At 43.1% G+C, this 20,218-nt stretch overlaps 1 protein-coding gene across 4 annotated transcripts in view; it reads right to left on the bottom strand.

Moving 5' to 3' along the window:
- Window positions 1–20,218, bottom strand: part of RASSF9 (Ras association domain family member 9) — a 33,935-nt gene that overhangs the window by 8,421 nt on the left and 5,296 nt on the right. The window contains exon 1 of one of the 4 annotated variants that reach the window (XM_073327611.1): window positions 6,814–6,840. The exons of 2 other annotated variants lie outside the window; for them this stretch is intronic. The gene's annotated coding sequence lies outside the window, so the exon portion shown is untranslated. Of the gene's footprint in view, window positions 1–4,699; window positions 4,725–6,813; window positions 6,841–20,218 lie in introns of those variants that run through there. One more of the 4 variants, XM_073327612.1, reaches the window with a different exon arrangement.

Here is a 20,218-nt window from a genome sequence, read left to right as displayed (position 1 = left end):
TGGCCGACACCTCGCCAGTGCTGAGTAGAGACACACAATGGTCCTATGAATACATCCCAGCAGAATATTAGCCTTTTTGCAACTGTGTCATATTGTTGGCTCATATTCAGTTTGTGATCCACTGTAACTCCCAGTACTTCTGGGAATACTTTCTGCAGTACTACTGCCTCATCTGTTATTCCCCAGTTTGTTATAATAGTTCTTGCTTCTTTCGCCATTCTCCTTAGACTTTTATGTAAACTCTTTGGGACAGGTATTCTTTTCATTCTTAATTTTGTTACAGTAAAATGTTATCTTTGTCCTCTCTGGTACACTGGCAGTATATACCAGATTATATAAACTAAGTAAATGCTCCTCTTCTTCTCCTCCTCCTCCCTACCTCCAATTACTTTAAAGACTACCTAGAAAGTCTTGGCAGGTGTGAACCTATGAGGTTAGCAAAACTTCAAGTAACCTTAAAATGTCTGTAAATACAATGTACCAATAGACACTTAAAACTATACCCTGCCATCAGTTTTTACACAGAACTCCTACTGGCTTCAGCAGAAGATCAACAAGCAGACTGATGGAAAGACACTGCTAACTTGAGAAAATCCCAATAGAACCCCAAAAGGCAACATAGAAAACTGTGACTAGCTATTCTGCCTGCAAAAATAAAACATTGAGAATGTAAAATAAGGTCTCCTTGGATTATATATAATTTCCATTCGGTTTTTCAAGTATCCCATCCAGTCATGTTTAACTGTAAGCTCTCTGGGCCTGTGACTGTCAGCTTGTTCTGCTTATACAGTGCCTAGCATAGTGGGGTCCTAGTCCATGACTGAGGTGCCTATGTGCTACTGCAATACAAATACATACATCAAACAGCCACAGTAATAATAATAGTACCACCTTTTAAATAAAAGTGGGGGAGGAGGAAGAGAAAGAAGAAAAATTCATAGGCTTGGATACAATTCTTGCATCAGAACTATACTGTAGATTGCTGAATGGTTTAATATGATGGGTTTAGTTACAATGTGCATTTGTATCATTTGTTTTTCATTAGATTCACTATATTATTACTGCTTTCAAGTTTTAATCAAAGATGAATTCATGAGTCACATCTCACCTTGCAGTATCATACAAATATTTTATTTATATATGCAGATATTTATACACACACACAAATCGCTTTTTTGTGGCTATTTTTGTTTTCAGTAGAGTGTGCTGATACAGTCTAGCACATCATATTGGTCTTTCAGGAAAAAAATTATAACACTCTTTAATTGTAATTAATCCAATTAATACCAGACAAGACTGCTATGAACCTGGCTTCTTCTTGTCAGTCCCAGCATAACGTAATTATTAAAGAGGCCCAGTCATTTTAATATCAAAAAAGTATTTAATATTAGGAATGGCCTCTCATTACATCATGCTTTGCTTCACAAGTAGGTTTCTTTCCACTGAACATTTAGGGAGAGATTCTGTTTTATATTTTTTCAGACTCTTTGGGCCACTCAGGAAGCTCCAGGGGGCCAGAATCTGGCAATAGCTGGTCATCAGAAAATTCCCCTAATGGAGGGGAACTACCAACTGCAGACAGCCCTACCACCAGTGTCAGCTACCATGAAATTGCCCTTGCAGAGGAGAAAATTTTCCAATTTGGGATGAAAACAAAATGTCAAAATCTTAATTATTTTTGTAGAATGGAAATTCCATTTGTTGGCCAGCACTAGAAAATAGGTATGGAGCTACAAGACCACATCAGAGACCATCAGGAAAAGCAGATCAACAAACATTTTAGCATTGATTCTGCTTTAATTTGATCTTCAGGGGTTTGCAAAGAGACAATCTTATGGTGCCCTATGCTGAAGTCCTCATTCGAGTGAAATTCCCACTGAACTCAATTCAATAGGATTTTTGCCAGCATAAGACTTAAATGATACGACTATAATGGATGGATGTTGTATGGGAACCCAGGTCCAACTCTCCCCTACATTGGAGACCAATTGGATTTCTGGTTCTTTGGGGAAGTTCAGATCTGAAGTTCACAGCTCTGAATCAGATCCCTGAACATGAATATTTCTAAATCTCTGGAAGGGTTTGATCTGTATCTGAATTTTGCAGCTTAGTATTACTGCAAAAAGAAAGAGAAAAAGTTTCCGGTTTTGCCTTAGTAACTTCTTTCACTGTACACTGCACCGGGGTGATGGAAGGTCCCCAAAAGTGTGTGTGTAGGGGGGGAATGGTGGGCAGCTGAACTGTGGCCCCACCCCGTTGTGCCAACCCTTCCCCCGCACCCGAGGCCCTGCCCTTGCACTACCCATTGCCCACAAGGCCCCGCCTTCATACTGTCCATACCCCCCAGGCCCTACACTCATGCTGCCCCTTTTCCCCAAGTCGCCACCCCCATGCCACCTCTTCCCCCCAAAACCCCACCTCCCGCTCGCTCCTCTCCACTCCCTCCCTCATTGCTCACATTTACGGCTGGTAAAAAGTGGAGGGGCCATAGCCCCCCCGTTCCAGCGTCCCCGATGCTGCAATGTACGGTTACTATTATTGTTAACTTGTTTTTCTACAACTGTATTATTGAATAATTTCTTTGTATGTGTGTTGTCCTGAGGTTGGTTTGTTTGAACTTCTGTATCTTCCTGGTTAAGTCTTATTTGAATCTTAAAGAGCAAACACTAGAAATTCCTGCAGCGACTGTCCAGATAGTAAACCTAACACAGAATGAATCTCTTAAAGGTCAAATTTGCTTTTTTCAAACCATCCTCATTCAATCTGGCTACATATTCAAGTTTAAATCCAGCTCTTGGACATTTGCTCTAAAGCACTTTGAGCCAAAACTTGTGCCAGGGTGCAGCCTGCCTGGATTATGTGCTGGGGGATGTCCTATGGCACAAGGGAGAAACGTTTTGTCCCCCACATCCAGACTGTGAAACAGTAACTGGAATTACTCTGTTACCCCTCAGGCTCCAGGAGGCTGTACTCACCCCACTGCCCAACTCCATAGAAAAAAGTTGCTGAATCTACATAACCCCAGAAACACTGGCCTCACCCCCACTCCTCTCCAGCCAATTTTATGTCCACCAGGGCACACTTCACCTCTGTGGGGTACAAGGGGTGTAGACTCTGCACATGGAGTGCCAGAATCCTGCCCCTTCTTCCCTCCTGCATCACATTGCAGTCAGGGCACTTAATGGCCACACAGGTGGAGTGGGGCAGGATTTTACCATTATCATTTATGAACACCACAGCGGACCTCAAAGGATTGTCAGGCTCATCCTGATCAGAGTAATCCTTATAATGCAATAAGTCTCTGGAAGAAAAAGGAAGACTACCCAGGTACTTTTCAACAGTAGCTCTCGGAGCGCTTTACAAAGGAGGTCAGCATCATTATCCTCATTTCACAGATGGGAAACTGATGCACAGAGAAGCTAAGTGAGTTGGCAAAGGCCACCCAGGAAGTCTGTGGCAGAGCAGCAAACCCAAGACTAGTGCTCTAACCGCGGGACCATCCTTCCTCTCCTGGACACAACAGACCTCAAGCCAGTTTGAAAGCAAATGAGAAACAGTCATAAATTAGTTCAAAAATACATAACAGAGACTTACCCTGACCAATTGCTTTTATCTTCAATTGATATGGTTATATAAGTAGAGTGCCACCATTGCATAAGTTTAAGATATGTTATTGAAAACAAAAGAAAGCATTCGGTACATGGCAAGCGCTGTAATATTTTGTTAAGAGAAGGCTTTTAAAATTTAAATATTTCAGGAACATTATAATAAAGAGTTAAAAGAGAGCCTATTTTAGCTAGCTGTATGTAACATACAATAATGATCTGAAATGATAGCAAACAGCTTTAATGCAAGAATGAAACTTAAAAGTCTTGTCTGTTAATATTCTTCCGAAATATCTGGTCACCCTATCACCAATGTAACTGTAAAATACAATGGCCTGAGTATGGGAATGTAAGTAAACTATATTGTTAATGAACAGATAAAACATTACGACCACAAAAGTCTTGTCTTTGGCTGATGGACAAATGTGTTCTAGAGAGGGGGAAATGCATATGGTAAACATGTCCATCACAGAATTCTACCTGACTGGATGTCCAACATTAATAAAGGTAACAGTGGCAAACCATGAACCTGATCCTTCTATCCTCCTTTTCTCGCCTACCCCAGCACAGTATGGATAAGGGTGGCTGAATTAGGTCCCATATTTTCAGTGAAACAAACAAAAGGAAACAGAAGTCGCTTACGAAAACAAACTATGAGCCAAAAAAAAAAAAAAAGAAAAGAAAAAAGAAATCCACAGTCAAATGGAACTAAAAATGGGATTCTTTATAAGTGCAGGGCATGCTTTGATAGATAGATGGGTGGCAGAGGTTACACTAGGGAAAATGCAAGAAATGCAGAAATTGTAAGGCTAAAAGGTATACATATTTGGAGGCATCAGACTGATAAGAACAAACAGGTAATAGTTATTGTAAAAGGCAGTGGCAGATTTAGAGTGAGTGGGGCCTTGTGTACAAGTTCATTTTTGCCCCCCCCAGGCTCTGGGAGGGAGTTTGGGTGCTCGGTGCGGGCTCTGGGCTGGGGATTGAGGTGTGGGAGGGGGTGAGGGGTGCAGGCTCTGGGAGGAAGTTTGGGTGTGGGCTTTGGGCTGGGGCAGCGGTTGGGGTGTGGTAGGCATCTGGGGGGCAGTGCTTACCTTGTGTGGCACAGATCCCAAAGCGACCAGCACACCCCTCTCACAGTGGCTCCTACGTGGGAGGGTCAGGGGGGTCCTCTGCGTGCTGCTTCCGCAGCTCCCATTGGCCGCAGTTCCCAGCCAATGGGAACTGCGGAGTCAGCGCTCGGGGCAGGGGCAATGCGCCGAGACATAAATCCCCAGGGGCCACAGAGATATGTCGGCTGCTTCCAGGAGTGGTGCGGCATGGAGGGAGGGAGGCAGCGTGAGCGGGGAGCTGCCTTTGCCCTGCTGCTGGCATGTCTCTGCGCACCCTTTGGGGAGAGGGGGGAAGCGGGTCTCCATGTGCTGCCTGGGGTGGGGGTGGAGCCGCCTCCCCCCTGCCGGGGCACACAGAGACATGCCAGCAGCCAGCCGCTTCCAGGAGCAGCGTGGGGCCACTGGCCATGGAATGCAGGCAGCCTGCCTGCCTGAGCCCTGCTGCGCCACCAGACGGGACTCAGAAGCAGATTGTCAGATGAGTTTTGTCCTGCATTTTGGGGTCCCCGCTGTCATTGGGGGCCCCGTGCCACCGCACTCTTTGTTTCATGGTAAATCCGCCTCTGGCAAGAGGAACTCTCCACTCTAGAAATACTTTTGGAAGACTCTCACTGAAAGACTCACTGAAAAGTGAGAGTGAGAGTGTAATGATGACACAGCAATTGCATGGTTGTCAGCACTTCAATGGTGGCTATTACTTTACAAATCTCCATTGCTAATTCTTCACCTCTTTATCTGCCTTGACTGTGAAATGATTTACAGTATGCTTTCCACCACCCTCAGGGTACACACTCTCTATAACTTGTATCCACACCTTAAATCTGCCTGTCTGTCAGACAAAACAACAAGGTGGGTGAGATTATATCTTTTATTGCACCAACTTCTGTTGGTGAGAGAACCAAGTATTCAAACTGCACAGACCTACACTGCATCAACTATCCTGTCAGACAAAGCATCATTGTCCATTATATATTGAAAGGCTTCTGGCTACCAGTCCAAAAATGTCTGGAAGGAAACTTCTGTGAGTAACCATGAGCAACTTTGCTGAGAAGGCACAATGCCAAGGCAGATAAGCTGCATCAGTACTTTACTGTGGTAGGCTGGCACAGGGGAGGTTTTGAGAACAAAGAGGGAGCCAAGATCATGGTTTGTAGAAGTGCTTTCCAACAGGAGCAAAAGTAACATTAGCAACTTGATCCACCGGAAAAAAAATTCTTTGATGTGGATAATGACTGCTCTTGGAGAACCAGTACTGGCAGCAGCCGAGGCAGGAGCTCCCTAGTTGAAACCGACACTGATGCATCTAGTTACAGTCATTTGCAGCGGTATGATAGGTGTGGGAACATTTTCTAATTGTTCAGTGTTAGTGTACTGTTGTAGCAACCAGGAAAGGTACTAACAAACTTCAACAGGACTTTATTTGTAAAGTGGAAACCTCTTTACCAAGCTGCTGCTGCTGCTGCACCCTCGGTAGCTCTCACTCCGCCTCCTCAAACCCCTCCCCCCCCCCCCGCCTTCCTGTTTCCTGTCCTTTCAGACTCCCAACAGCCAGGGCTCCCAGTTCTAATAATTACAAGCAACATCTAACCACCACATGCACAACACGCAAAGTTTAGCCATCACAGCTTGGCAGACTGTCCCTTTCAGCATGGCAGCAGGTATGTTTGGTAGCCTGTTTCCACTCATCAGCAAATGAAACTTTGCTGCCCAAAGTACCATTGCATAAATTTACCCATGTAAAGGACCAGCACAAGATCTATGCAAAACTTAAGTCTTGTGCTGGTATGCCTTGTTTACAAAATGAGGCTGAAATTATTTTTCCCCAGACATCTTCCTTATAAATAGCGGAAGGAGACGAGTTTATAACTCATGTCCAATATGGGGCCTAAACACCACAATGAGGTGATCAATATTATAAGGGGAGCTGGTAATTCCCCATACTTAGGTTGCCTAGCATTTTCCATTATAAAAGATTCTTGTGACAGCAGGCCTTTGAAATTAAGCAGCAGGGAAGCCCTCAGACTACACAAGTGCCTTTCCTTTGTCCCATGACATTCTGTTCTGCTTCTGCTGGGATTTAACCTAGTAAAACCTACCACTTCCTTTCTCTGGCGTGTGTCCCTCTGGAAAATCTTGGTAGCCTGCCAAAAGAGTAACCAAACACAGAACATGTTAAGGTTCAGCTCATTCCACTGCCAAAGCAGCAGCACAAACTGTATGGGGATCTGATAGAACTGTGGTAGTGGAGGAAGAGAGATAACTGAGCACCCCCCTATCTGGACATAGCCCTACTGGCCCATGGCCCCCTCTGCGGATAACACATGGGGCAGTAGCTGAGCTGGGCTCTTTCCACCCCAGTGAACACTCCTTACTCCAAGCACATGAGCCCAGCAACTGATTACCTACTCACTACATTAACAGAACATTATTTAGTTTGCAAAGTCAAGCACTTAAAAGTTAGGAAACTTTTTCCTGACAGTTGCCTTCAGAGTCCTAAATTTGCCCCAATGAATACATGTTATATGTCTTTAGTTACATGCTATTTTTTTCCAGAGGGACCCTACCACAAGGCAACTATGGAAAATGATTGTATTAGTAACCATAAAGCTGGTGTTTCCTAACCTTCAAATGATTGATTTTGCATCTTTAATATTCTTTTGACCCAGTTCTGTTGTACGTAATAGATAGCTCATGTGGTACTTAGGAGCACTGGTGGAGTAAGAGCAGCAGAGCAAGTCTTCTATGAGTTTCACTTTGTCTATATATTACATTATTTTAACAGCCAGTGAACCATCCGGTTTTGAAATTACACCATATAATCTCCTCTGTCTCTCTTGCTTTCATTCAAGTACATTGAAATTGTGATCCCCAAAAGGAATTTTTATCAAGGCCTCATTTGCAATCAAATTCTTTTTCCTTTTCTAATCCATTTCGTTCCTCTTTGGAACTTTCTGAATGAAATGGGTTGCATTGCTTACAACTAGTATTTGATGAGCCAAAAGGGGAAAAAAGAAACCCAAGATGGAGTGCATGCTCATGAATATCTTTCAACTTAATACCTACGCTGAGTATTAGATAGACAAAAGAAACCTGAACCAATTTATATCAGAAACTTTGAATAGCATGCACAAGTATGTATACACAAAACTACCAAAATGGAGCCATTGTAATGCTAGCATGTCTACACCAGCTGTGTAATAGTAGTGGGTCTGTAGCAACTTGTGGTTAACCACTTTGACCTTCAGAGAGGCTGAGTATTGAGATGAAGAGCCATGGTAATAAAATAATTAGGTCACAAATTTTGAATATTTGACATTAATTTTGAGTAGAAAAATCTTCCTATCTATCTTAGGGCTTGTCTACACTGGCACTTTACAGCACTGCAACTTTCTTGCTCAGGGGTGTGAAAAAAACACCCCCCTGAGCACAGCAACTTTCAGCGCTATAAAGGGCCAGTATAGACAGTGCACCTGCCCTCCCAGTGCTGGGAGCTGCGCCCCTCGTGGAGGTGGGCTTTTTAGAGCGCTGGGAGAGCTCTCTCCCAGCGCTCTGCCACGACCACACAAGCCACGTTAATGTGCTGCCGTGGCAGCACTTTAACATTGCCAGTGAAGACGAGCCCTTAGGTATGGAGATGGCACCCATTAGGATAGTGTCTGAGTGCCTTACAATCATTAATGCTTTCTCCTCACAACACCCTTATGATCTAAGGAAGTGCTATTATCTGGATTTTACAGATGGGGAATTGAGACGCAGGGAGGCTAAGTGAGTTGCCCCGGGTCATAAAAAAAGTCTGTGGCATAGCAGGTATTTGAACTCATATCTCCCAAGTTCTAACTACCCCCCTAATTCCTTCTATTTCTCCTATTAATCCTAGGAGAGAATGGCTAGTGAAAAAAAAAAGGACACATTTTGGTTAACTTTGATAGTACATGAACAGTACATATCACTTCATTATAATGAGAAATTAAGTGTTTAGTAGTTAATTAAGAGATACATATCACTGACAGTTACAAGAAACACTACCAATCTGTCAGCTTTGAAAGGCACTTGCTAGGTATGTATTTTGTAAATTACAGCCAATTCTTTAAAACACCTTAAGCAAACTGAAAACTAATTATTGTGATATATTTAGTTCACAGTAAGTCTGGCTGACTTAACATTTAAAACACATATTTGATGTCTCAACATTTTGGAATATACAAATGTCTTTGCACCAGAGCAGTTAAGGATCCTTTTAACTCAGGCAGTTAGGTTCCTATACAATTCAAATGCACAAAGGGAGAATAAAAAGACACAGTTTACTTTAACAAGACACTTTGTCAGCTGAATGAGTATGGTAGCGGCAGCTAATTCGGCCCCTTACTTAATATGCATTATGATACAGACTTTAATTACATGATCACATGGTATTTATGCCCCAAAGTAACCCAACCTCATTCAGGGCACTTGACAGACAGCGCTCACTTAATAAGCAACTGTGACGTTGCACTCCATATGTTTATGGAAATATGCTTATGAGTGTAAATAGAATGTAACTTGAATATGCTTTATGCAAAAGGTGTCTTGTAAGGTATCATTACAAAGTTTATAATCTACTGAGTGTTCATCCTATTTGTATGAATGTATCATTCTTGTATCTGAAGCTAGAAATACAAAGTATTACTCTGAAGTCCTATTGTAACTATGCAAAGTGTGGGCCATTAATGGTGGCTTGGAATCTTCATAGCTCCCATTCACTAGGACAATTGGTTGTGAATGACTCTGTTTACTTGTTTCAGAGTAACAGCCGTGTTAGTCTGTATTCGCAAAAAGAAAAGGAGGACTTGTGGCACCTTAGAGACTAACCAATTTATTAGAGCATAAGCTTTCGTGAGCTACAGCTCACTTCCTCAGATGCATCTGAGGAAGTGAGCTGTAGCTCACGAAAGCTTATGCTCTAATAAATTGGTTAGTCTCTAAGGTGCCACAAGTCCTCCTTTTCTGTTTACTTGCAAACCTTCCTGGGTATGTGCAGGCCAGCCTTGAAAGAATGGAGAATGAGGTCTTACAGTGACATGTGATCGTGTCACCTGATACTGGAATCCATCTTAAACCTGGTGCTTTTCCATTTAGAAGAAGGGGTGGGGACCCAGAGACACAAAAGATTCCCACCTTGTGCCAAAGCTATAAAAGGGGGCGGAACAAAACAAAGGGGGCTGCCAGTCATGAGAAATCCCCTAGTTACCACCTGAGCTGGAACAAGGACTGTACCAGGGGAAAGGATTGGGCCCAGATTAGGAAGGAGTCTAGTCTGTGAAAGAAGCTTATTGGAACATCTCTGAGGGTGAGATTCACCTGTATTCAGTTTCTTAAATGTATTAGGATTAGACTTGCATGTTTTGTTTTATTTTGCTTGGTAACTTACTTTGTTCTGTCTGTTATTATTTGAAACCACGTAAATCCCACTTTTTATACTTAATAAAATCACTTTTGTTTATTAATTAACTCAAAGTAAGTGATTAATACCAGGGGGAGCAAACAGCTGTGCATATCTCTCTATCAGCGTTATAGAGGGCGGACAATTTATGAGTTTACCCTGTATAAGCTTTATACAGAGTAAAACGGATTTATTTGGGGTTTGGATCCCATTGGGAGCTGGGTGTCTGGGTGCTGGAGATAGGTGACTGGCTGACCAGTTTTTGCTTAAGTTCGCAGCTTTGGGGGCATGGAAAAGACCTGGGTCTGTGTTCCAGCAGACTAGCATGTCTGGCTCAACAAGGCAGGGTTCTGGAGTCCCAAGCTGCCAGTGGAAAACGGGCTCAGAGCTAATTCCAGCATGTCAGGTGGCAGTCCCAAGGGGCTTTCTGTGACCAAACCCGTCACAGCAACTATTCAATAATTACTGATTTATGTATGGCCTGACACCTTATATACCAGACGTTATTAAAGCCCTGCTCTGAAGACAGAATAATTACTTTCCTCATGGGCTTTTCTGTGGCGCTCATCACCATAGAATCTGAGTGCTTCACACAATGAATTTAGCTTTATCACACTGCTGTGAGGTGAAGGAGTGGCCTTATATTCCTTTTACAGATCAGGAGCTGAGGCACAGACAGGTTAAGGTAAAAAGCATCCACTAATTTTGGGGGCCAAAGTTGAGACATCTAGGACTTGATTTTTCAGAGTACTTAGCATTATATAGCATTTAATATGTTTGAAGCAACCACTGATGTCAATTGTAGCTGTGAGTGCTCAGCGTTTCTGCAAATCATATCCCAGGGTCACAAGTTAGGCACACACAAAATGAGAAACACACCGTTAGTGATGCCTCTGAAAATTCTGGTTTAAGTGACTTGCCCAGCATCATATAGGTGGTAGAGGCAGAGATAGAATCCAATCCCCAATGGCACCATCCAACTGCCTTAACCATAGGACCATCCTCTCTCTTCCGCCTCATCTAGCAATAAATGAGGCAAGAAGCCTGCAGACAACAACCTCCTTTGCTATACAATACTGAAGAGGAATGCAGAAGGCTCCAGAGGTCCATTCTCTGCATTGAATGAAGCAAGGGTCCTGGGGAAAAAGTATAATGTGATCATGTAATTAAAGCCTAAATTATACTGCATATGCATTGGGGGGAATTAATTAAGTCTGCACAGTTTGCTTGACTTTGCTTTTTAAAAAAAAAAAACTAGGAAATGACACACAGCCTTCATTAAAAGAATGTGATTAAGGTTGCAAACTGAAAAAAAACCCCAGAAATTGACATATATGTGAATCATCAGCAGGTTGGAACCTTTCAGATCCACCACGCAGACCTCTGCCTTTTGAGCTACCAGAGTAACAGAAAGCAGGTTGTCATCCTCTCTGTGGACCAGCACTAGAAGGGAATGAGTCACATACTTTTCCAATACATCTTTGTTAAGAGCAGAGGAATCGTGAGACTCAAGAATCTTGGGTTTCATTCCAGGTTCTGGATGGGAGTGTGCACTAGGGGGTACAGATTCTTCTAGTCCATCCCCTCCCACAGATTTCTGTCTCAGACTTATCTATTCTCCACACCTGGATCTTTATCCCAGTCCCACTCTCAACTCCTCAGGTTTCTTCTCCTCCCAGTCTCAGTCTCCTTGCCCATCCAGTCTGAGGCTATGTCTACACATGGACGTGGGGGTGTGACATATTTGTGCTAGCTCTCTTTGAGATAGCGTAACACCGACGGACCCCAGTCATCGGCGGGCAGAATCGAACCTGGAACCTCTGGAGCTAAATGCGTGAGCTTCTACTGTATGAGCTAAAAGCCATATGGCTGTTAGCCAAGGCTGTAGAGCAGACTCATTAATTCTCTCTCTAAGTGGTCTCAGTGCCACTAGATGGGACAGAGCACCACACCCCGGTGGTGTGGGAGTTACATTAGCATGCTCAATATAACAGTATAGCCACAGTAGCAGGGGTAGTGGTGACCTATGGAATAGACTAGCCTCCATAAGTACAAACCAACTGGATCCCAAGAGTATGTACTCCGGGCAGCTAACTCATGCCACTGTGGCTACACCACTATTTTTAGCACACTGGTTTGACGAGAGCTTATACAAACGGCACACCTCGAGCTCCAAATGTAGACATAGCCTAAGTTTCCTGGTCCAGGCTTGCAGTTCAAATCCCAAACCCCACACTCCCAGTGCCTCTCCCTCCCCACACCATCCTAGCCTGCTTGCCCACCCAACCAATCTCAATTTCTCCCTCCCAGCTACTCATCTGTCTCTTCCCCACACTGGACCCCAATATTAGTCTTCCTTCGTGAGATCCTTATCAAATCTCAGTTTCCTCTCCACCTTCTCCTCCCCCCGTTTCCCTCCTCTGTGGTTCCTTGTCCAAGTCTTTTTGCCCAGTCCCAGTTCTCAACAGCACCTCCCACTCACTCCCTGCAAACCTGTTCTCCCCCACACTGGTTCCTAGTCCCACTATATCCAGTCAATTTCAGTCTCCAATCTGCCCACTGGAGCTGCTCATCTGATTTGAGTGTTCCTGGCTTTCAGTCCCACACCATTTCTCTCATTGACTCAGTTTATTTGCCCAACTAGTCCCAACCTTCCCTTCCCCCAGCTTCCAGTCCCAGACTCTCCATACAAAACAATCCAAGTCCCCCTCACATCCTCCTTACTCCCAGTCTCAATCTTCTTGCCCAGCCAGTCCCAGATTCAATCCATTCCCAGTGACTCCTCGGCCCAATCTCTTCCTTTCCCAGCTTTTATCCCTTCTACATTAGAATTGAACAGCTTCCTTCTCTACCGTGCCTGGAGGACAGGAGAGAGGGTCCCAGTTCCAGTGCCTGGCCTCACACTGGCCCAAAGAAGCTGGAAGCATACTGGGAAAGTCTGGCCTTGCTCCTGTAATAATGGGCTGGAGGGAGCATGCTCAGTTGCTCTGTGAGGATGACACGTGTCGTCCAGTCACATGTAGGAGCTGTGATGGGATGGAGCATGTGCAATCTTGTCAGCACTAGGAGCTGTAAGGTCATGGACCGTGCTCAATGAGGACAGAAACTTCAGAGATTTTAGTTGCTAAAAATCAATGACATCTCTACTGAGCATGTGTAAACTACAATTTTTCAGAAGTCTTATAACTTGGCCAGATTTGGGTAGACTGTCAAGAGGATGGCAAAAGGCCCATCCCTGACACAAACACCATCCTGGGCCAAATTTAAGTCCCTACTCCAAGCATGGGGGAGCTAGAGCTATACAGAGAAGAGGTAATCAGAAAATTTTAACGTGGGCAAAACAATGTATTTTTTTCTAGCCTTGTTCTCAGAAATGGCTGAACTATTTTGGGTTGTCATTTAAAAAAGTTTTATCCTGAGGCAGGTACTCAACATGGAAAATTTAAATGGTTACATTAGCAGGCTTGGCAAAGTTATAAACAACTGAAATGCACCTGGAAGCACTGAGCAACTTTAACAAACAGTGTTACCAGCCCCATCTACAATGAATACACGAACACACATATGTACGTCCGGTTCTCATATTTAGAGATACCCTCCACAAGTGTAAATCATAGCTTCATTGCTGAAGACATGGCTCGTGTGGGTAGCTCAGGGATCTGGCCCAAGATACATACACAAGCACCTGTGTTGGCAATTTGTATTACACACCCGCACCAATATATGAAATACCCTTTTAAAAACTCCCTCCAGCACCAAACAATGTTGATATTTTCCATTTTCCCAGTGGTTCTGAGAAGAGTTGAAGTTAACATGGCTGTTTTGATGTACTGATAATGACTTATTTAGATAGCATCATATCATGATGCTTTATGCAACTATTATTATGAAGATATCAGTCCAGCTCTAGTAATGTTATGATGCTGCTATTGACACACCAGATTAGTGGTCCCCAAACTTTTTACCTTGTGTCCCTCCTTGCCCCTGTCTGTGCTCCTCCCATCCCGAGATCTGCAGTCAGGAGATGGGAGTGAGGCCATAGTCAGGGCTGAGACTGGAGCTGTGGCTGGAACCATGGCTGGGAGCAGGGCCGTGGTCAGGGCTGGGAAGCCAGCCTGGGACTGCAGCCAGGCCAGGAACCAGGGGCCAAGGCCGGGACTGCGGCTGGGGCCTGGAGTGGAACTGGGCCTGGGACGTGGGCCGAGGCTGGGGGCAAGGCTGAAGCTGGGGCTGGGAGTGGATCGGTAGCTTGGCTGGGGCTGGGAGCAGAGCTGGGGGCAGAGCAAGACTGGGTGGTGCTCTCTCCCTGCCCCCATTGGAGGCTAGCCCAGATTCCACCATGCCCCTCTGAACATTACTTCTAGAGGGGGGCACCCAACAGTTTAGGGACCACTGTACTAGAGGGAGCCCCTGATTTCTTGCCATTAGTTCGGTGATTAAAAAATTATTTAGGCTGTGATTATTATTAAGTTACACTTTTGGCCTCCAAATATTGATGGTAGCCCTTTATAGAAGTATCAGCTCCAAGTATAACAGCAGAATCCATAATAAAAGATTTAGATACAAGATCACGTAACTATTGCATTAAAGATAACAACATAGATCAAACATTTCAATACCCGATCATTGAACATTTCATCTTCTATTTGCTTACCAAATTCAGGTGTTTAATTTTTCGTATTGAACACATTAACAAGGCACCTATTGAGCAATAATGAAAGTAAAGATCAGCCAGCTTAATAAAGCACATTCCAGAACTAAATGTTATAGTACAGGTGTGACTCTGAATTGTACACTTTGGGGTACTAGTAAGTAGTGCAGGTGTTATAACAAATTCCTTCTCTCCTATAATAAGTCCCGATTCAAAGTCCATTGAAGTCTCTCAGAATTTTACATTGACTTCTAGAGGCTTTGAATAAGGCCCTTAAAATCAACCCCTTAAGAAACATACAAGTAGCTATGCTCCAAGTAGTTCAATTTCAAAGAAAGTCTATTTACAAGGGCATGGCAGTGGTCTACTCTAGATGAGCCTGAGACATGAATTACTGTAGTGAAATAAGCGTCTGATAAAATTAGGCATAATTTTTGCATTATTTGGAATTAAGCCTCTATTCTGAGATGACAACCAAATTCCACAATAGTCTCAAGTAGCAGCCATATTTCCTGCATAGTGGGCATGCACAAACTGCCAAAAAGCTTCTCAAAACACTTCTCTAGCAACATGAGTATCACTTCAATCTTGCAGAGTATTAACCAACTGTCATCCAAAGAGAAGTGCTGTCTAAACACTCAAATAGCCAAGAAATAGTCCATGATGGATTGATGGGAAAGGAAGCAGTACTGAATATCTTCAGTATATTGAGGAAAACCCACATTATGGCTCTTCAGCAGCTTCATAGGGAATGGCCTGTTTCAGTACCACAAGAATGCCTAATGCCTGACTAAAAGTTGTACAATAAATCCAATCCTCATTCAAGAGCTCCCTCTAAAAGTGAGATTGGTGAGGAACTAGCCAGTATGTCCACATCATGAGACGTTATAGAGGCTCTGTATATATAAAAGTTGGGAGTGTCCTGCCCTCCCAAAGTAAGGCATTAGCTATCTCCATTAAGACTTGACTTGGGACCTCCCCACAGGCCTCCACCAATCAGGAATTAAATGGGTGAAACCCAAATGTAGCTGAGCTCAGCTAGGATCTCCTAGAACTTGGAAAGAGTAACAACCTGAAATTTATCTAAGAGTAGCTGGGAGTTTGCCTAATTCTTTGACATTTTATAACAGTATTGTCAACCATCTGCTCATCTATGAAGAATTCACACTAAGATTGCTAAAATTTGTTAGAGTGCAACCATTCTCATCAATATTAACTGGATCGTGGACAGCTTCAGACAATTTCCTTTGGTTAGTTCTTTCCCCTCAGAATAAAGGAGGCCAGAGAAGACACTGGGTATAAAAAGATTCTGAACAGTGGGGCTAGAAGCTAATTTTCCTTCACTAATGGCAGTCTCCTGCCTAAATGCTTCATGTAAGCATACCAGTTAACCAATAAGTTCTATAAGAATGTCACTGATATACCAGCTCATCAATAGCAGTGGAACAAAAATAAATATATATAGTAAGGCTCTCTCTCTCTCTCTCTAGATAGAGATATAAAAATCATAAGACTGACAACATATCAAGTATGACAATTTCCTACAATATCTTTGGGAGAACTTATTGCATTAAGTTAGTGTCATTTTGGGCCAAGGAATGTATGCAATTCCCTGGGGAAGGTATCCACAGCCCCTTCAGGAACTAAGAAGAGTGGAAGATGATTTGGCAAATTCACTGGTAACACCTACAGAGAGGTACCACCTCATGGAGACGCTTGTGTTCAATCTGGATTCTCTAGAGACCAGTAGACATAGAAAGGACATTTGGATAAATAGCCTGAGTTTAAACTGACCAGGGGCCTTCATTCTGATCCAGCATGGAGGGTCCCAAACCTTAAGGAAGAGTTAGGAGGACTGACACCAACAAGAGCAATTGTGGAGGTAAACTTATTAGCATGCATGTTCTTTTATTGTTTTTAGTATGTTCTCTCTGTATGCTTTCATTTTAAGAATGTATGTTTGCTTAGAAAGAGCTGTGTGGTAAATTAACTGTGGCAATTGTGCTGTTTACAGCCTCTGAGGAAGGAAGGCAAAGCAGGCCCACTGAGGAATCTGCCTTCCTTGGAAATTCACAGTGTAGGCGGCAGGGAACCTGGAAATACCATGCAAACCTGGAAATATGCCAGTCAGAGGGAGAGACACGTGTCTCTGTCCAAGAGAGGTGATGGCTGGGAACCGGAAAGCGTGAGCCTTTGGCTGGATTGTAGAGGGGAAATACATGGGCAGTTGCCCTGGACTGTGACAGTGAGTACAAAAACTTTGCCAATCTTCTTCTGTGACTGGTAAGCACTGATGCTGGACCATCAAAGTTTCCCCTTTGAAAAGCATTTTACTGCTTCAATATTCAACTGCGTAAGATGATGGTCTGACTGTGGAAAAAAAATAAAGGTCCAGAATTCTAGTTCAGTCCCAAAGCAAGGTCAAACATACAACTACTCTTTGCCTGCTCCTCGTAATAACTTAAGAAACATGCGTGGTAACTTTAACATCTGTGAACTCACAAGTAAATGAAGATGACTTCTGCCGTATAAGGAAATTGAAGTCTCCCAGTACCAAAGCCTGGGAGACTACACCAAAGTCAGCAGGTCTCAAATTTCTGTTAAGAATTTGGGGTTGACCATTGTAGTGAGGTGTTTGGTATGACAAGATTTTAATAGTGAAACTGCCCTGACTGCTGCAGAAAATGGCCTTATGCTGCAAGTAGCTTAGTTGTCAGCATGCAGAAAGCCTGTTGACACATATTGTCCAATAGTGGATTCTACTTCTTCAAAACAACAAAGCAACATTTCAGCACATCAGCCTACAAATAATAAAGCCCACAGAAACAAGAACAACCAAAAACCAATATGCCATGACCCCTTACTTACAAATTATTACTAAGCCACACTTTAATCAGTAAACAGAATCTGATCACTTCCTTTCATAAATGAGGCATGAAATTAACTGTCAAATCAGTGTCACACACATAGTTTTGAATACTTTTGAACTTTAAAGTGCTTACATATGTGGAAACTGCCACTAAACCAAAATATTTGTATGTTGGACTTGGATGAGGCTGGCAAAAAGCAAAATAAGGCCTCAGTCCTACAACTTGTTCCACATGGATGAAGGGATCTTTCTACACAGATTCAGGGCCTAAGAGCAGATCCTGCAAAACTTTACTCACATGAGTAAGCCTGACTCATATGCACAATTCCACTGAGGTCATTGAACCGGTGAAGATTAAAAGAAAGTAGACATATTGATAGACCAAGTTTTCACATAATTATCTCACAGCAAACTGATTATTCCATTTTTCAAACCTTGATTTTATGCCTGACCAAGAGGTATGTTACATTTTTCCTTATTTAATGCAACCCTTACATCAATTTTATTTTCTTAAAAAGAAGCAAAATAAATATATTGTACCTGTCAAGGAAGGCAATGACATTTTCTCTCTGATTGGGACATCCATAACGCAATTATTTTAAACATGAGTGAGTGAGAGTATATAGGTGTAGAGAATAGGGACCTCAAGCAAAAAGCAGGTTCCAGACTCTGAACCCCAAAACAGATCTGTAGTAAATTAATATATTACATAGCTACCCACTCATGGCAATGTCCCATCTCTATAAAAAATAATCTTGTTTCTAACATTATTCTATTTTTTAATAATGTAGCTGACTACTTCAAGTGTGACACAGACAATGATGGTATGGATGTCAATCCTACCTAAGGTTACAAGTTGGTAGTCTCAACTTCCTACCCAGGATAAGTAAACTCCAAAGATAATGCCTCTCATCAATCCAAAGCCCACATGTGTGACAAAGGGTAGGTCTACACTACAGCTGGAGGTGCAGTTTCCAGCTCAGGTAGACATAGCTTTGATTGAACTAGCCTGCTAACAGCAGCAATGTAGCCGTGGAGGCACCTTGGTCTAGCCCCTGAGTACAGTAGAGTCTGAGACCGTCTGTAAGGAGCTCTGGTAGCTAGCCCACACCACCACCTGCACTGCTATTTTTAGCATGCTAACCCAGTCACAGCTAGCACACGTATGTCACTTTGAGCTGGGAATTACATTTACAGCTGCCACGTAGACTTACCCAAAGACTCCACACGAGGGGGCATAAAAAAATTTATTCATGCAGCCACATTAAAATGCAGTAGGGTTCATCCCCTGACTGTAAGTAATGCTGTCTGTAATCCCAGTTAAATTATTCTTGACTTCTGACTTTCAACAATAAAATGAGTTGACCCTGAATTTGTGTAGTGCATAAGTAACAAATGAAAGTCATCTCTGGAAATGAGGGGCATTTGAGAAGTATATCAAAGAGCACAGTGGAAAAAGAACCTTTCAGTCCGACAGCTGGGGTGCTTTCTCTGTGCCCCCAGAGTATAAGGGGTTTAGTTTTATTATGTCAGGAAGTCATTAATGCAGAGATTTGTGATTGAAAATTAAGGCCTTACATGTTTATTTGAACACAGCTGGCCCTGAGCTCATCTTTCCTCTGTACATTCACCTCATACAACTGCCATCCAATCTATTCGAGCCATGTGGCAATTTTAATTATTTCCTTTTGAGTGATTTCACAGCCCTTCCCCCACCCCCACTTTTAATGTCTTGTGGAACTTCAGAAGACTGAAAGCTTCTCAGTGAAGAAGATGAAAAATCAAAACAGCCAGCTGCGAATTCTCACGTGTGTGTTATGGGATGTCCTGTAGGCAGCATGGTGCAGGGGACTGAGCACAAGGCTCAGCACAACGAATGCTGAGATTCTAGATTCCCCCTCTCCTCCTGGGTGGCTCTCACTCTTTGCAATTCTATAGATGACACATGGTTTAGTTATGCCCCTCTGAGGCAGGCACATGGCACAACCCTCAATTTACAGGGAGGAACTGTGAAGCTCAGGGAGATTATCAACTGCTGAAGGTCACAAAGCAAGTCAGTGACATTACCAGGAGTAAAACTCAAGTCTCCTTACTCCACATCCCATTATCTAGGTAGCAATGCCCTGTAGGCAAGTCAGGCCAAGATATTCAAAGGTGACTGGTGACTGTGGGCACCCAACCGGAGACAATCTTATGGGGCCTAGTTTTCAGAAGTTGTGCGGCATTTTCTGAAAATCAGTCCCCTTTAAACAGTCTCAGATTGGGCATCCAAAAAGTTGAGCAGCCAAAATCACTAGTCATTTCTGAATATGTCTTGGCCTTAACTTCTATATCTCACATACACAAAAGTAGAAAGTATTGGGTGAAAATTCTCCAATGCTTTACAAGTGCAGGAATTCTGCAGTTTTCCAGAAGATGAAAGGCAAATGTCATCAGCAACATTTTTGTGACAAGTATTTTGCCCAACCTGTGACAGTCTTTTCTCATCAGAGACATAGGACTGGAATAGCAGGGACCAACAAGGTCAGGAAGGAGGTGGGCTGACAGGGATTCACGAGAATG

Source organism: Lepidochelys kempii, chromosome 1, assembly GCF_965140265.1.
Source record: "Lepidochelys kempii isolate rLepKem1 chromosome 1, rLepKem1.hap2, whole genome shotgun sequence".
Taxonomy (NCBI): domain Eukaryota; kingdom Metazoa; phylum Chordata; order Testudines; family Cheloniidae; genus Lepidochelys; species Lepidochelys kempii.
Note: the sequence above shows the minus strand (reverse complement) of the source record. Positions and strands in the feature narration are given on the sequence as shown.